The following is a 13,804-nucleotide window of genomic DNA, read 5'->3' on the forward strand; positions in this document are numbered from 1 at the left end:
ACCCTTCTCATTTAAAAACAAAACAAAAAAACAGACAAATAAAAACATTGCCACAAAACCAATGAAGGATAGGATGCATATCAAAATATTAAGGCTCCCTATTAAAACAGAGCTCACGTTGATGGAGGAAACTGTGTCTATTAGCAACAATCTTGTTCAAAGTATGGAAGCAGGCTCCAGAACCAACCAGCTCTAAACTTGTTTCACTTTTAACACATGGCTTGAGGATGCCAGGATCCCTTTACTTAAATGACTTAATTTTCGAGCAGTATGAATCATACAGCAACTGCACAAGCTCTTGTTAGGCTGTATTGTATATATGTTTGTTCTTTAGGCGGTAAGAAGAGAATCCAGAACTGGAGGTGATTTGAGTTACAACTACTTCGTGGGATTCTTTTTTTTAACATTCCTTCTAACAAATGCAGTTTAAATGGGTTTGTTTATATGGCGTGGAATTGGAAAGGCCCAAACTAACCAGGCTTTACACAATGTGGCCTTCTTCCAAATTAATCTAAAATATTTTAATCCCTCTGGAGTTCCTTTATCCTCTGCATCTGTGCTATAGTGGAGACACATTTTTAACATTTCTTTGAGGAAAATTACCTTTCTTTCCCTCCAACTGTATTCAGCAAGGTCAATGGAGCACTGTTATATGCTATTTAAACATCTGAGATTCATCATATAGCTGCACACCAGAAAGAATCATCATAAAAGGTCTAATGAATCCCGACTGCTAGCCAAGCAAGGGAGTCCCCTTACGGATACTGGGTATTAGAAACAAAGAACACATACAAAATACCATTTTTACACTTCAGCTTTATGCAATTAAGAATTAAGCTGCCCCTAAAGAAGAGGGCAAGGGCAATTCGTGACCCCCAAAACAATTTCAGTAAATCAAACTGAGCCAAATTCTGAAGTCAGTGCATGGACTAAGATCATTGCCAGGTAGGAAGGTGAGCACTCACTCTGTGGGACCAGACAGGGTCTGAGCAGGAGCCTAGGTGGGCTTCTTGCTCCTTGGGAGAGGAGATGCTCTGAGTCACAGGCAAGCTCCAAACCTGACTATCTCAGCTTCTGGCTGTGTGCCGATACTTGGTTTTATGGCCTTTTGGTTTTCTAGTTCAGTAGCAAGTTTACAGGACTGAACTCATTTCACAACACAGGAACTGAAATACTGAGAGAAAACTTTATTATTTTTTCTTTCCCTGATCTTTCAAAGGTCTTCTCTGAAATATTGTTATAAGGGGTGTTTTTATTTGAAATACCATTATATAACTTGCACTGCTACAGATTATGCTAGAGCTGGTTTAATACCACGGTTTATTCTAGACTTGTTCTTCCCATGAATACTGCTAGGTCATGAAGTACAGATAGTTTTAACAAAGTTCAAATAAGCATTTGAACCTCTGAAGGAAAATGATATGCTGAAGACCTCAGTTCTGTGAATTTACAGGGTTTTACCACAGATTTTTTTTCTCACCACTAAAGTCCTGTGGGGCCTGCAGAGAAACTGGAACTTCTCTGCCACCCTGCTCCAGGCTTTGTCCTTAACCTGAGTGTGCTCTGCTTTTCCCAGCTACAGCACACATCGTAGTGCTGGTCTCCTGCCCAAAGGGCTGCAGGGTGTGGGTTGTGGGACGACACTCCAGGATAATGATCCGTAAAGATTAGTCACCTCAGGGTGTCCCTGCTTTTGAATGAAGAACTGTACCTACCCCAAACACACTTTTCCTATCTTTTCATATAGTCAGAGGTATTTTGGGCCCATTGCAAGGCATATAGTAATGGAATAAATTCCAAGTGCAGCAGGAGACCACATTGGAGGAAAAACTCTTTAAGTGCCAAGGGCATTTCTTTTACTTTTCTTACTGGGACTGGAAAATATTCCCTAAATAATACATCTGGATGTAGAGGAACAGAGAGGGAAAAGATGAAAAACAATCCTTTAAATTCAGTAGGAGCCTATTTTAATAGCTTGTTTAATCTGCCAGCTGGCACAGTGTTGACTTATTGCTACACATACTTTAAGGAGACCTATGTAGTTCTTGGAACCAAGTTCATATTAAGTTGTAGAAACTTAAATATTAATAAATTGGCGGGAATGCTTTTTGGTATTTAATAGAAATCAAGAAACTGCTTAGTCATCTCCAAAGATATTTCTGTCTCTCTTTTTTTTTTTTTAAGTGCAAATGCCAAAATAATACGGACTTAAAGCAGTAGCATAGATAGTAAAAGCTCAGATCTGCCCTCTCTGGAGCATGTGTACATCCTTCAGACTTTGTAGTCATATGTATTCCCTATGCAACACTTTGGGCAAAGTTTTTCTAATGTTCGTTGTGACACCATTTGGTTTGAAAGAAGTACATTATGAGCTTATGCCGAGGAGTCTTGGCCAGGAGAAGAACTGGTGCCATCTTTGTGTGAATTTTCATTTACAGAGTGTTGCAAGTAATATCATTTAACAGCTGCTTTAGAATATATTATGCTTGTCTTTTATGAGACTGTAAATGTCCATGCATTTGTTTTTTTACCTTATTTTGTGTGAAGGCATATGGGTGCCTGAAGTGCAGTGTCAGCTATGTAACTAGTATATTTACTCTGTTCCTAAAAAGTTAGGGTACATCAGGAAGCATGTCCCATGTTTTCAATTGCTTTCAGCATTAGAAAAGCAAAGGAGAAAGGATTTAACTGCTGACCAACCTGTCTTATGTTTAGTGAATCCTTTAGCAATATCTGAAGTGACACTTGTCAGTATTTACAAGTTGTAAAGTTTGATTTGGTCCAGATAAGCACTGAAAAATCTGGCCAGTTTGCTCATGTTTATTTATGAATTTCAGATCTGGATTTATTTCCTTTGTTCACCTTAAGGGTACAAGATATTTTCAGGATTTCTATGTGGGGTATGAATTGTAAAAATCCTCTATGTTTTCAAATATCATGATATGGGATTTAGATTGATCATTTTCTGTATTCCTTTTCCACATTGTATTTCTTTTCTCAGACCTCTTTTCTTCTCCTTACCTTGTGTTCTGTTGACTTCATAATGCCTTCTCTGTATCTTGAGTAGGGAGGGTATCCTTGCAGATTGCCACCCTGCTGTGTCATCAGATCTTGTGAGTTGTGAAGCAGCCACGGTGAGGAGGCCTCCGTGCACGTGTGTCAATCATAAGTGCAATTGTGTTTCTGGTTGCATCATTTTGAAGGTGGCGTACAACTTTAAGGCAGAATTTAGCTGATTTTTTTTCTAGGAAGTCCATCGATAAAGATGAGGCTATTGTGTTGTGAAAAATAATTTGCTTAGTAAACAAACATAGTCTGCTTTCCCTATTTGTAGAGCATTTGCAAACAGACTGGAAGTTGTCCTTCCTCTACTTTCAGCCTTGTGTTTTTGGTTTTGGCTAACACTTTGTGTACATACAACCTGGCTTTGCCTCTCGACTGTGAAAAGTGTGCTTCATGTGCTTTCAGTGCTTAGAAATTAGACTGTGACTGGCCTCGTGTACTCTGTCTCTCATTCTGAGCTGGATGGACCTGACATGGCAAGGAGAGAGGTTGGAGGAGCCCCCATGGGGTTTTGGATTCCTAGGGTAAATGTCTTAGGGAAAAGGTAGTAAATAATGCACAATACAGAGATTTTTTTCATTTATTTTTTGAAGGAAAATTAAACAGTTTCATTTCTGGACCACACAGACATTGTCTGAGGCACAGTTCCTAAAAAAAAAAATTAAACAACTGTAAAGTTTATTGGCTTGTTACAGGGCTCAAGTGTAACTTTCCTTTGTCACATTCATACAAACTGTGTATGCCTATGTGCTCTCAGTGTTGAGTGTACAGAGTACTGTCAGGGCCTCACCTGTCTTGTTTATTTGAGGCTCTTTTGAAAGTTTTGCTGTTTCCCTGAGAAGGGAAAGTTGCACACAACATTACTGGTGTATCAATGTATTGCTGTCACCATGCTTGCTGGCAACAAGCATTTGTGCTTGGATGTCTAGATAGTCAGATTATTGTCAAGATTATTTCACAGCTTCTTCGTGCAAGTCTTATGAGGGTAACTGGAAATATCCTAATCTTGCTGCGTCAGGTTTTATGCTGGCTCACGCACAGTATGTGTGTATCATCTTGCTTGTCAGTTTTCTGTTGTAACAAAGCCTCACTGCTGTCCTGTCTTCTGCTTGTTGTTGGTGGTATGTCAGTATTTCCGTGCTTTCAGCTAAACCCAGCATGAAGATGGGCCAATGATGTAAATTTCAAATATGGCAAATGGTTTGCTGCACTTCTATTTTGTGGCACCCTGTTTGACTTCTCCTGTCAAAAGACTTTGCAGTTTTTGTTGCCCTACCTCACCTCTTTAAAGCTGTCACTCACCTCATGCCTCGATTCTTAACTAAAAAGACACAGAAATGCTGCTTATTAGAGATAATTTAGTGTAGTCACTTGGAACAATTGGGGTTTCATTTGTTAAGATTACTTTGAAAATTTGAGCTGGAAAAGCCCAATAGAAAGTTCAGCACCTGGTTTCATTCCTGGTGGAATTCCACAGATTTCCATGATGCTCTGCCGTGGAGTAGCATGGGCTTTTGGCTAAAATGTGTCTATTGTGGTGATATGCATTGTGTCTTTGCAAAGTAAATGTACAGGAACTGGGAGGGAATATGTATTAATTAAAGTTCCAGAGCAACAGGCAGGACCTTCGGTATTTATCTTTCATTTCTCCTGAGGAACTGTTTAGGTTTGAAATGCTTAGCATCTCTTAAGGGATGACTACTAAGATCAGCAAACCAAAAAACTTTAGGGGTATTTCTTTCTTTCTTTCTTTCCTTTTTTTCTTTTTTCTTTTTTTTTTTCTTTAAAACTGTAGGGATAACAACTAAAACTTGGTATTGCTGCTTATTGCTTGTTCAGTAGAGCAAGAAACAGAAAGCCCTCAACTCTCATTAGAGTTTATGATGCACAGCACTAGGCAGAGCTGGATCCTAGGGCTGCATGTTTTAACAGGAAAAGAAAAAATAGTTGAAAATACAAATATGAAGCCACAGTAAGCTGGCTGCATTGTATCTTCATATTATTTTCTGTTACTTTTTTATGACTGACTATGTAGCTTAATATATCATGATTTTGTATTTTAAAGTGTGTTCCAGAAAACATGTGGAGTTTGCAGTCTGGCTGAGCGAATGTTGCTGTTGGAACTTTACCTTAGATTTAGTTGGACATTTTATTATTTTTAATGGTATTACTTTATCTTTTTAATTCAAGACCTGAGAGATGCAAAGGAAGAGTATGAATAGTGTACTAAAATGTTCATGAAACCTATTTGGACACAGATAAGTTCACATAATGTATTGTTGAAATACTGCATGGGGGCATGAAGGTCAACAGGGGTGGCACGAGGGTAGAATAGAAGAAAAACACAAATGAGAGGGATGAGAGCAGAGTGGGAGAAGTGAGAAGTCAGGGAGGCAGAGGCTGATACTTCCTATTGCTGCGGGTTGCTGGCACTGATCAGCTCTGTGCCTGAGAGGGTGAAACTCTTGCAAAGGCAAGTATGGAGAGCTGCACTGCTACTGCTGGCTTCCATGCCAGTTCTAGCACAGGAGAAATGCTCCTGCAGTTGGACAGAGCAGCATTTTCCCTGGCTGATGCCTGCCCAGCTTTTAGTGCAGACCTTGTGCCAGAGCTGGGACTGCTGCTTCGTGCACAAGGCAGGACACCCTGCCTTGCATCACATCTGCCTGCATCGCTGGGCCATTAGCACTGCTGGGCAAGAGCCCCCAGCATGCTCCTGTGGCTTGTCCTGCCTCTGTTTTTTTTTTTTTTTTCTCTAGTAGAAATCGATGGGAAAATTAGCTTTGCTTGTACAGGCCAAGAGGAAATGCGTTCTCCGTCATTAATATGGACTTGACCATCTGAGCTGGACCTAACCTGTTTCTTGGTGATGTTTGTCAGTTGTTTCCTGTTATGAAAAACCAAACAGCTCCTGGCTGGAAAGCGTTGGCTTGGGCATTGTTTTTCCACTCTCAGAGATTTTAGTGGGATGTGAAACTGGCCATCAGCCAGGGAATTGCCACAAGTTTCAACAGTCAGGCCACAGATTTGCGGCAAAGCCTGCAGGAGAAGTTAATGCATGATGTGGGCATTCTTGTGATTGCATTAACATGATGAAACTGAATTTCTTTCCCGGTAAAAGTAGCTAAAAGATAAGGGTAACCAGTGAATGATATCCTATGAACCTGCTTCCCAGTGTTCCAGTGCAGTGAATGTAAGTCAGATCTTTTTTTGGGTCTAAGCACAAACTGCTTTGTAGACGTAAAATCCCTCTAATACCAGTGTTTTGTACTTCTGGGTTGGGTCTCATTGTAATTACCTAGGACATATACTCATTAAACAGTAGTAAAAGCCGATGCAATTTTCAGCTGCCCTATATATCTGCAGAAGAGGCCTCAGTGATGACAATATGAGTAAAAATATTCTTTCTCTTAAATAAGCATTGCTAGAATAAAAGAAATTATGCCTTTACATTTGTGCGCACAAGTGTATGAGAGGACGAAGTTGCCTATATTGGAACAATCTGAGAGCACACCAGTTTCTGACATGCAAGGTAAGCTCTCTTATCCTTTGTATCATACATTACAGATGAACTCGGCCTGTTAGGGTGGAATCCAGTCCTGACTGAGGTCTTTGGGAAGTCTGCCAGGGACAGGACCAGGATTTCAACTCTAGTCTGTATATGAATAATATTTCAGTATCTTCTGATCTTTGGGGACAACATATTTGAAATATTTCAGAGGACACTTGAAGAGGGGAGTCAAGGGTCAGTCCTTCTAACATGAGAACCAGTGGTTGTGCCAGCAGCTCCCAGCTAAGTGTTGTTTCTTCCTTTGTCTGCTAATGGGAAATGATAGACAAATGTCTCTGAGGATCAGGGGTGGGACCTGTATATGCAAATCCAAATGTCAACAGAAAGCTCTGCCTGGCCCTTATGTCAATGTGCAGTAGGAGAAAGATGAGGAAGGAAGCGAAAGGAGTGGAAAAGGCATACTGACACTCAGCCTGCCTGAGGGAATAAAGACAAATGGGAACTTTCCATTGCAACTGGCTGGCTCTGAGATAATAAGTCTTGCTGCTGCATGCATTTTAGTATATTGCAGAGTTAGCAATAGCAAGCTGGGTGTTTGCTAGCACCTCCAGGATGGCATAATGCTCCTTTCCCACTGCTGAATTACATCATGAATATGAGAGATGGGCCAAAACAGATACCTACATCTCCAAAGGCTGTCACAAAAGTTACCCAAGCAGATATATTTAAAGGCCTGAGCCTTTCAGGCGCAGTTCCAAGTAGTGAACTCTGGCACAGATAATGTCCTATGAAAGGCTGCATGTCGGTGCTTTCTTGTGATTCATAGTGGGTTGGAACTAGATGATCTTTAAGGTCCCTTCCAACCCAAGTCATTCTATGGTTCTAGGGCCTAGCACCATCGAACAGATGCATGATGCTCACTATGGTAACATATAACATGGTGGGTGATACCTGTCAGCACCCATTTGAATCAAGGGCCTAGACCATGATGTGGTCTTGTGCGCTGTCAGTGGTCTGCAGAACACCAGATAGGAATCCATATTCTTTGTAATCATCATTTAGCTCAGGGTGCCACAGAAATTTAAATAACATGTCAATCAGGCTTAAAAATGCCCCACCCATATACATAAGCTTTGTTGTATTTTGCATTTTACTCCTGCACAAGCTGAGATGGAGAGAAATTTACCTTATGCCACAAGCAAAGACTTTAACAAACTTGGTTGTGGGTTTTTTTTTGGTCTTTGTTTTGAGGGGGGGCAGGGTGGGAGAGGTTGAGTTCCTTTGTTCTCGGTTGTTCACTGGCTCCTTCTCATAGATTCAGTAGTTTGGATAAGCCCATGTAGATAGAAGTGAAGCAGTCTGAGAACAGAAACTGGGACTTGGAAAAACCTCCAAAATTTGTTTTTTTTCTGATGCTAAGTGTGAACTGCATTTACTTGATTGGTTTGCCATTGATGAATTTTCCTTGGAAGTCCTAGACTGGGCTAGACTGGGACAAAGCTGTGAGTTCACATGACCTATTTTTTATTTTGCCTCGAGTCCCAAATGAGGTGTTTGCTTTAGGAAGGCTTAAAGCTGCTTGACAGGAGCACATCTGTGTGTAAATATACGTATTTAGGAAGGAATTCTTTCCTATGAGGGTGGTGAGGCACTGGCACAGGTTACCCAGAGAGAAGCTGTGGATGCCCCATCTCTGGAGGTGTTAAAGGCCAGGCTGGATGGGGCTTTGGGAAACCTGGTCTGGTGGGAGGTGCCCCTGTTCACGGCAAGGAGGTTGGACTAGATGATCTTTAATGTTCCTTCCAAGCCAAACCCATCGTATGATATGATAGAATATACCTTCTGTATATGTAAATAAGTACAAGAGTTCATTATCTGCAGTCAACTTGAATACTTGGCCAAATTTACAGTAGCTATCGGAGATGTGGTTTTATATGAAGAAAAAAAAACACACGAAAAAATAATTTATGGAGAAAAGAAAAGCCTCTTTAAATGTTGGCTTTGCTGTTGGTAATATACAATTGCCAACCATATCCAATGTCGCAGTTTAAAGAAAGAGCATGCATGAGGTCTGACAAAGGACAAATCAATCCATTGAATTCCACCTTTTGACTTCAATGCAGTTGTGCTTGTTTCTGAAAGATCTGAGTGTCACAGAATGCTCCTAATACAAAATTAAAAGGGAAGTGGGGAAAATCATTTCCAAATGCTTTCTGATAGATTTTTGTAGAAAACAGATTTATTTGTTTTGACTGAAGATAGATTAAGGAACTCTAATTCTCCCAGATATTGCAGGAGAATGTTTGTCATACCTGTGTTTCATGGGTGCCAGATTAAACAAGTTACACTTGGACAATGAGTGTTGCTCTTTGAGTTGCTCTCAGCTACAAAAGGGGCAACAAAGTAGTTCTGTTATCATGTTTGGGGTAGGGAAGGCACGAAAAAAGAGGGAAATGGTTCTCCTAGAGGTACAGTGGATGTTGTGGCATGAAGCTAGCTAAAGCAAAATACTCTTCATGCTTCTCACTGACCATTCTTTTACTGACATTTAAAAGGTCCACACCTCCAAGCCAGTGATTTGGGACAGATGACATGGAGACAGATGGGAAAATGAGATATTCAACTTAATGGGGTACAACTCACAAAGCTGCTTGCCGTCTCAGTTTATGTTGAGATTTAATGAGACACTTGATTCTTTTTGTAGGAATACTGAAAAGAAAGAGGGTGATGACAGAGTAACTGGGTTTTTTGTTACCACCTGATCCTGCAGTGAGGACAGGTCGGAAGTCAGAGGCCCAGCTGCATGTATGCAGAGAAACTGTGTAGTTGGGCTGGAAGCCCTGCCTTTCTTACCCATCTGTAGAAAAGGCTCAGAAAGAATTTCCCTTTATCTTTGGGTGTGTCTTTTTTCAGTACTAATGTTACAGATGCATCTAGTGCCTGTGACTGAAACCAGGGCCTGGTTGTGCTTTAGCGTTCTGCAAATCCGCAGCGAGAAGAATTTGCAGTTGGCGGAGATGATATAAGGACTCACGGGCACAAAATTGGCTAAAGCTCGGTCTCTAAGGCCATAAAGTAAATCAGAGGTAGAACTGAGCAGGAGTATCCACAGTTGCTGGGTTCACTCTGGATGCTGGGCAGTGAGCCATGCTATCTCATTGCCCACCCTGTTCTGTACCTGTGTTATTTCAGTTCTCCTAGAAATCCCGAAGCCATCTCTCTTTGCAGCATTCCCGCCTCCAACTGCTCAGGATGCAAGAGAAAGAGACAAGGAACTGGTAATGGTTTCTTTTATGAAGAAACTGCTAATCATCCTTTTTACTAATCTAGCCCTTGTCTTTGCTTCCTTTGGGCCCTAAAATTTCTACCAGCTCCTGCGGAACTGCGGTCCCACAGCCATGCTGGTCTGTGCTGGTATCACGCTCACTTCAGCATGAGAGGCTTGTTGGGCTGCAGAAGGAAGGGGGATGCATGTGGCGTACGGTTCCACACAGATGATGTGTGTGGCTGTAGATGAGAAAGGAAAATTAGCAGAAAATCTCTCCTGTTACAAAGAAACCTAAGGCCAAATCTGTTTGGTCCCCTCCAGCCAATGAAACTGTATTCTGCCCTGATTTTTTAATGAATAATTTGCCAACCTGCTGGGAGGGGAGTCCAGCAAGAGCTCTGGTCCCTGCTCTCTTGCATGGGCAGCAATCACAGTTTGCCATCTGCTTAGATGTCTGTGTGAAGGTTGCTCTCGGCATTCACAGCGCCAGACCAGTGAGCGATCCTGCTGTGAGGAAAGGGACATGACTTTCAGGCCGTTTGCGCCTGAAGGCCACCAAAAGGAAATCTGCAGTTGTTTCTCTGCACTGGGAGGGACACAAGATGGCATGTGCTTGCACAATGCTGTCACCAGACGCAGCCGGCTTACAGCCTGGTGCAATATGCAGCCGTGCTATATTAGGGAATGTGCTCTGGCTTGATGTTTCTTGGCTCTGCTAGGTGGAAGCTGGTACACAGACTTGGCATTAGCTAGGTTGAGTGCTCATTCTATGTAATGGAAAGGTGACTGGCAGGTCTGGAAAGAAAGGCAGCTCCGTTGGCTAAAGACCTGAGTAGCAGTCTGCATTTTCACATCCTTTTTATCAGTCTAGCTCATCTATTTTTAAGGCCCACTGGGTGCTGGGTTGTCTCTGTAATCAGTGCTGGGAGAGGGTGAGGACAGAATTTAACCTGAGCCAGAGCGGGAGGTTATTTAGCTCTCCACAGTGGAATGAAATAGCTGTGTGGTTATGTGTGTATTTCCACTTAGCCAATTTATCTTTGCCATTGAAGAGTATATTATTAATACATAAATTAATACATAAATACATTAATACAAAATAAATATATAAATAGTATATTATGTTATATTATATTAACAGTATGGTTACTGTTAAAGTATCGTGTCATATATTTACAATTATTGTGCATTCCTCTGATTTTCCACCTTGCTGAAAGCTGCAAGAAGACAAAATTGTAAACTCTTTCATGGGATGAGGCATAAAGGGGAGACAGATTTGCACGCGTGTGTTTTGTACCAGAAGGGATTAAATGTGTCTGTCCTTGAAGGACGCACTCTTTTGCAAGACAATGAAAAACTCAACAAATTTTATAAATAAACCCTTGTCAGCTGAAGATCAAAGGCACTATGTGAAATGCAGAGATAAAAAGGACAGAGGCTCTGGCACTGCTTTTGAAATAAAGAATGTTTACGTGGGGAGATGGTATTTTTTTCAGGGCACATACTTTACTATAATTCCAATGCAAGTAATGCGGTGATGCTGGTAGATGTTGTAGGTTAGCTCTTTTGCTCATCTGGCCATTTTAGTCTTAGCATCTCTTCAGAAACACCACAGGGTTCATCAAACATCTTGTGACCTAAAGCTTCAGCCTCAGAATCAAAAGAGAGGGACCCTAAGAAGACCCCTGTATGTGAGGCTACAGAAAATCCAAGGTCCTGAGCAAGAATTCACTTAGTAGCTTCCGAGAGGTATATATATATATAAAGGCAAGATCAAAGATTTTGGTAATATTTTCCTTAAGTTCTTCCTCTGAGCCTAGTGGTGTGAAACTCATGAGAGTTCACTTCAGATTCTTTCAGTAATATTACAGTTGTGCTAAGTTTGAAATAGTGCTGAGAGTTTTGTTTTGATGTAGGAGCAACATAATGACAATTTTTGTGGTGCACCTTTTCACAAAACCAGTAGCCACTATTCCCTCAGTTTCTATATGTATGTGGATATCAACGGAAGGGAACTGGTGAAACAGTTTCAGATGTCTCCTTCTATTTGCTAAAAAAAAAAAAAAAAAGAAGTGTTCATTAAAAGTTGTTGACTTATGGTTGAATCTGGTTAAAACTTGCCCGCTAACAAATCAGAAAAAAATAAAGGTGATACGAAAACATTTTCCATCATAATTCTAAAACCAAAATTTTTACATTTATAATAAAAATGAAGTACTTTTTTGAGGTTGAGTGTAACATTACATGTGATCTGAAACTGTTTTCTTGGGGACATTTTCCTCTTGTGAGAAAAATGAAACTGTTGGTCTGACGCTAAATGATTAAAAATGTTTAACAGAAAAAAAAAAGGATACAAAGAATAAAAAAAATAATTTATTTACACACCTTTGATCAGGAAATGTGGGTTCTGTGTGCTGATTCTCTCTTTAGATTTGGGAAGGTCAGAGACACAGAGACATTTTCACATTTGTCTCTGAAGGCAGGCCCTGGAGCCATGTGGAATGTTATGCTTTGACCCGGGATGTTTTCACTCATGACCAATTTTTATTTAAAAAAAAATAAAAGGAACATCAAAATGTGCACACTCCCAAAAATAGTTTGTAGGAAATACTTCAAATAATTGGTACCTTCATCTATAAGCAAAGTGATTTTTGAATCTTCTGAGGCTAGAACACTTTGGGAAACTGCGAATTTAAGAAACTTTTCTGTGGAAACAGGAAGCATTTTTAGAGAGATTAATTTTGATGAAGTTATTGTCTGGTAGTTCACAGAGGCTGAAAGATAACTTGTTTTGTGGAAGGCAGTGAGCAGCACTGAATGGTTGACTTCTTTAAAGGGACTGTCTGTCTGATAACTCATCTTCTCGCGCTTCACTAATTAAAGGTTGTAATGTTGACCTGACCTTAGTTTCCTGAGTACCCTTCTCATTTTTGAGGTGATTTGGCTTGGAAGTTGTCTGAATGCCACCAAGTGTCCCTCTGTCCATGGAGAGGAGGCAGCACACTCTAACAAACCCGAGACGTACTCCCAAGAGATCCACTGATGTGAACTGCACTGAACAACAGGAAAGTACCCAGAAGATGGAGGAAGGTTGTCGCACCAGGGAATATTGCGTGGCTGCAGCACAATCTCACCTGCACCCTGGGAAGAGATGATGGGAGGAAGAATAGTAGTAGTTCTGGGTTGTTGTGCGTTCTCCTCAGTTTTCCTTGTGAGGAAGAGACTCTGAGCTTTTGAAGATGAGAGATGGTGCTGAGGCCATGTGGGAAGGGAAGGGCTGAAGGTGTTGGCTGGGACATTTGCAAAGGGAATGGGGAGGGAACTGGGTACATGGTGTCTGGACTTTTGGGGAGGGAAGGAGCGTAACCCTGTCAGGAGAGGTGGAGAAAGGGGTGTACCTCACTGGGTTAGAAGGGATGAAGGTGCACGTAAATCAGATGCCAAAGCATGTCTATTTGGGCAGGGAGAGAGAAAAAGAGTTTGAGAATCTCATTTTCTAGCACACAAGGTGTCAGCCTAGCAGTCAGCTCTCTGCTTTAAGGCCCTGTTGGTGACTGCCCTCCCCAGAGCAAGCGGTGCTGCCTGGTGCAGCTCAGCTCCTGCAGGCACCGTCACCAGCCCTCTGTGCACACAAACAAGGCGCTGCTTCAGACTTGCTCTCGGGTGTGTATTGCTCCTCCTTTGATCCTGGTCTTTCAGCCGGGGGGAGCCACATCATTCCCACAACTTACGGCCCCTTCAGCAAGGGAACTGGGACAGAACTTAGCTGCACGTGTAGGCTGAGATGAAAACCCTTCTCAGGAGAAAACGGCAGATTTGGTGTGCTGTGCTTTTCAAGGGGTACACAGTGGTAAGGGTGAGCAAATACAAGATTTGAACAAAGGTCTTGTTGCAACTTGCTTTTTATATATATTGTCTATTGCGCATTAAAAAAAAAAGAAGAAAAAGTGGAGCAGCAATGG

At 41.4% G+C, this 13,804-nt stretch overlaps 1 protein-coding gene across 10 annotated transcripts in view; it reads left to right on the forward strand.

The window, feature by feature from the left end:
• CALD1 (caldesmon 1) overlaps positions 1 to 13,804 on the forward strand; it is a 194,010-nt gene that overhangs the window by 83,474 nt on the left and 96,732 nt on the right. The gene's annotated exons all lie outside the window — the stretch shown is intronic.

The sequence above is a fragment of the Anser cygnoides genome, chromosome 1 (assembly GCF_040182565.1).
Source record: "Anser cygnoides isolate HZ-2024a breed goose chromosome 1, Taihu_goose_T2T_genome, whole genome shotgun sequence".
NCBI lineage: Eukaryota > Metazoa > Chordata > Aves > Anseriformes > Anatidae > Anser > Anser cygnoides.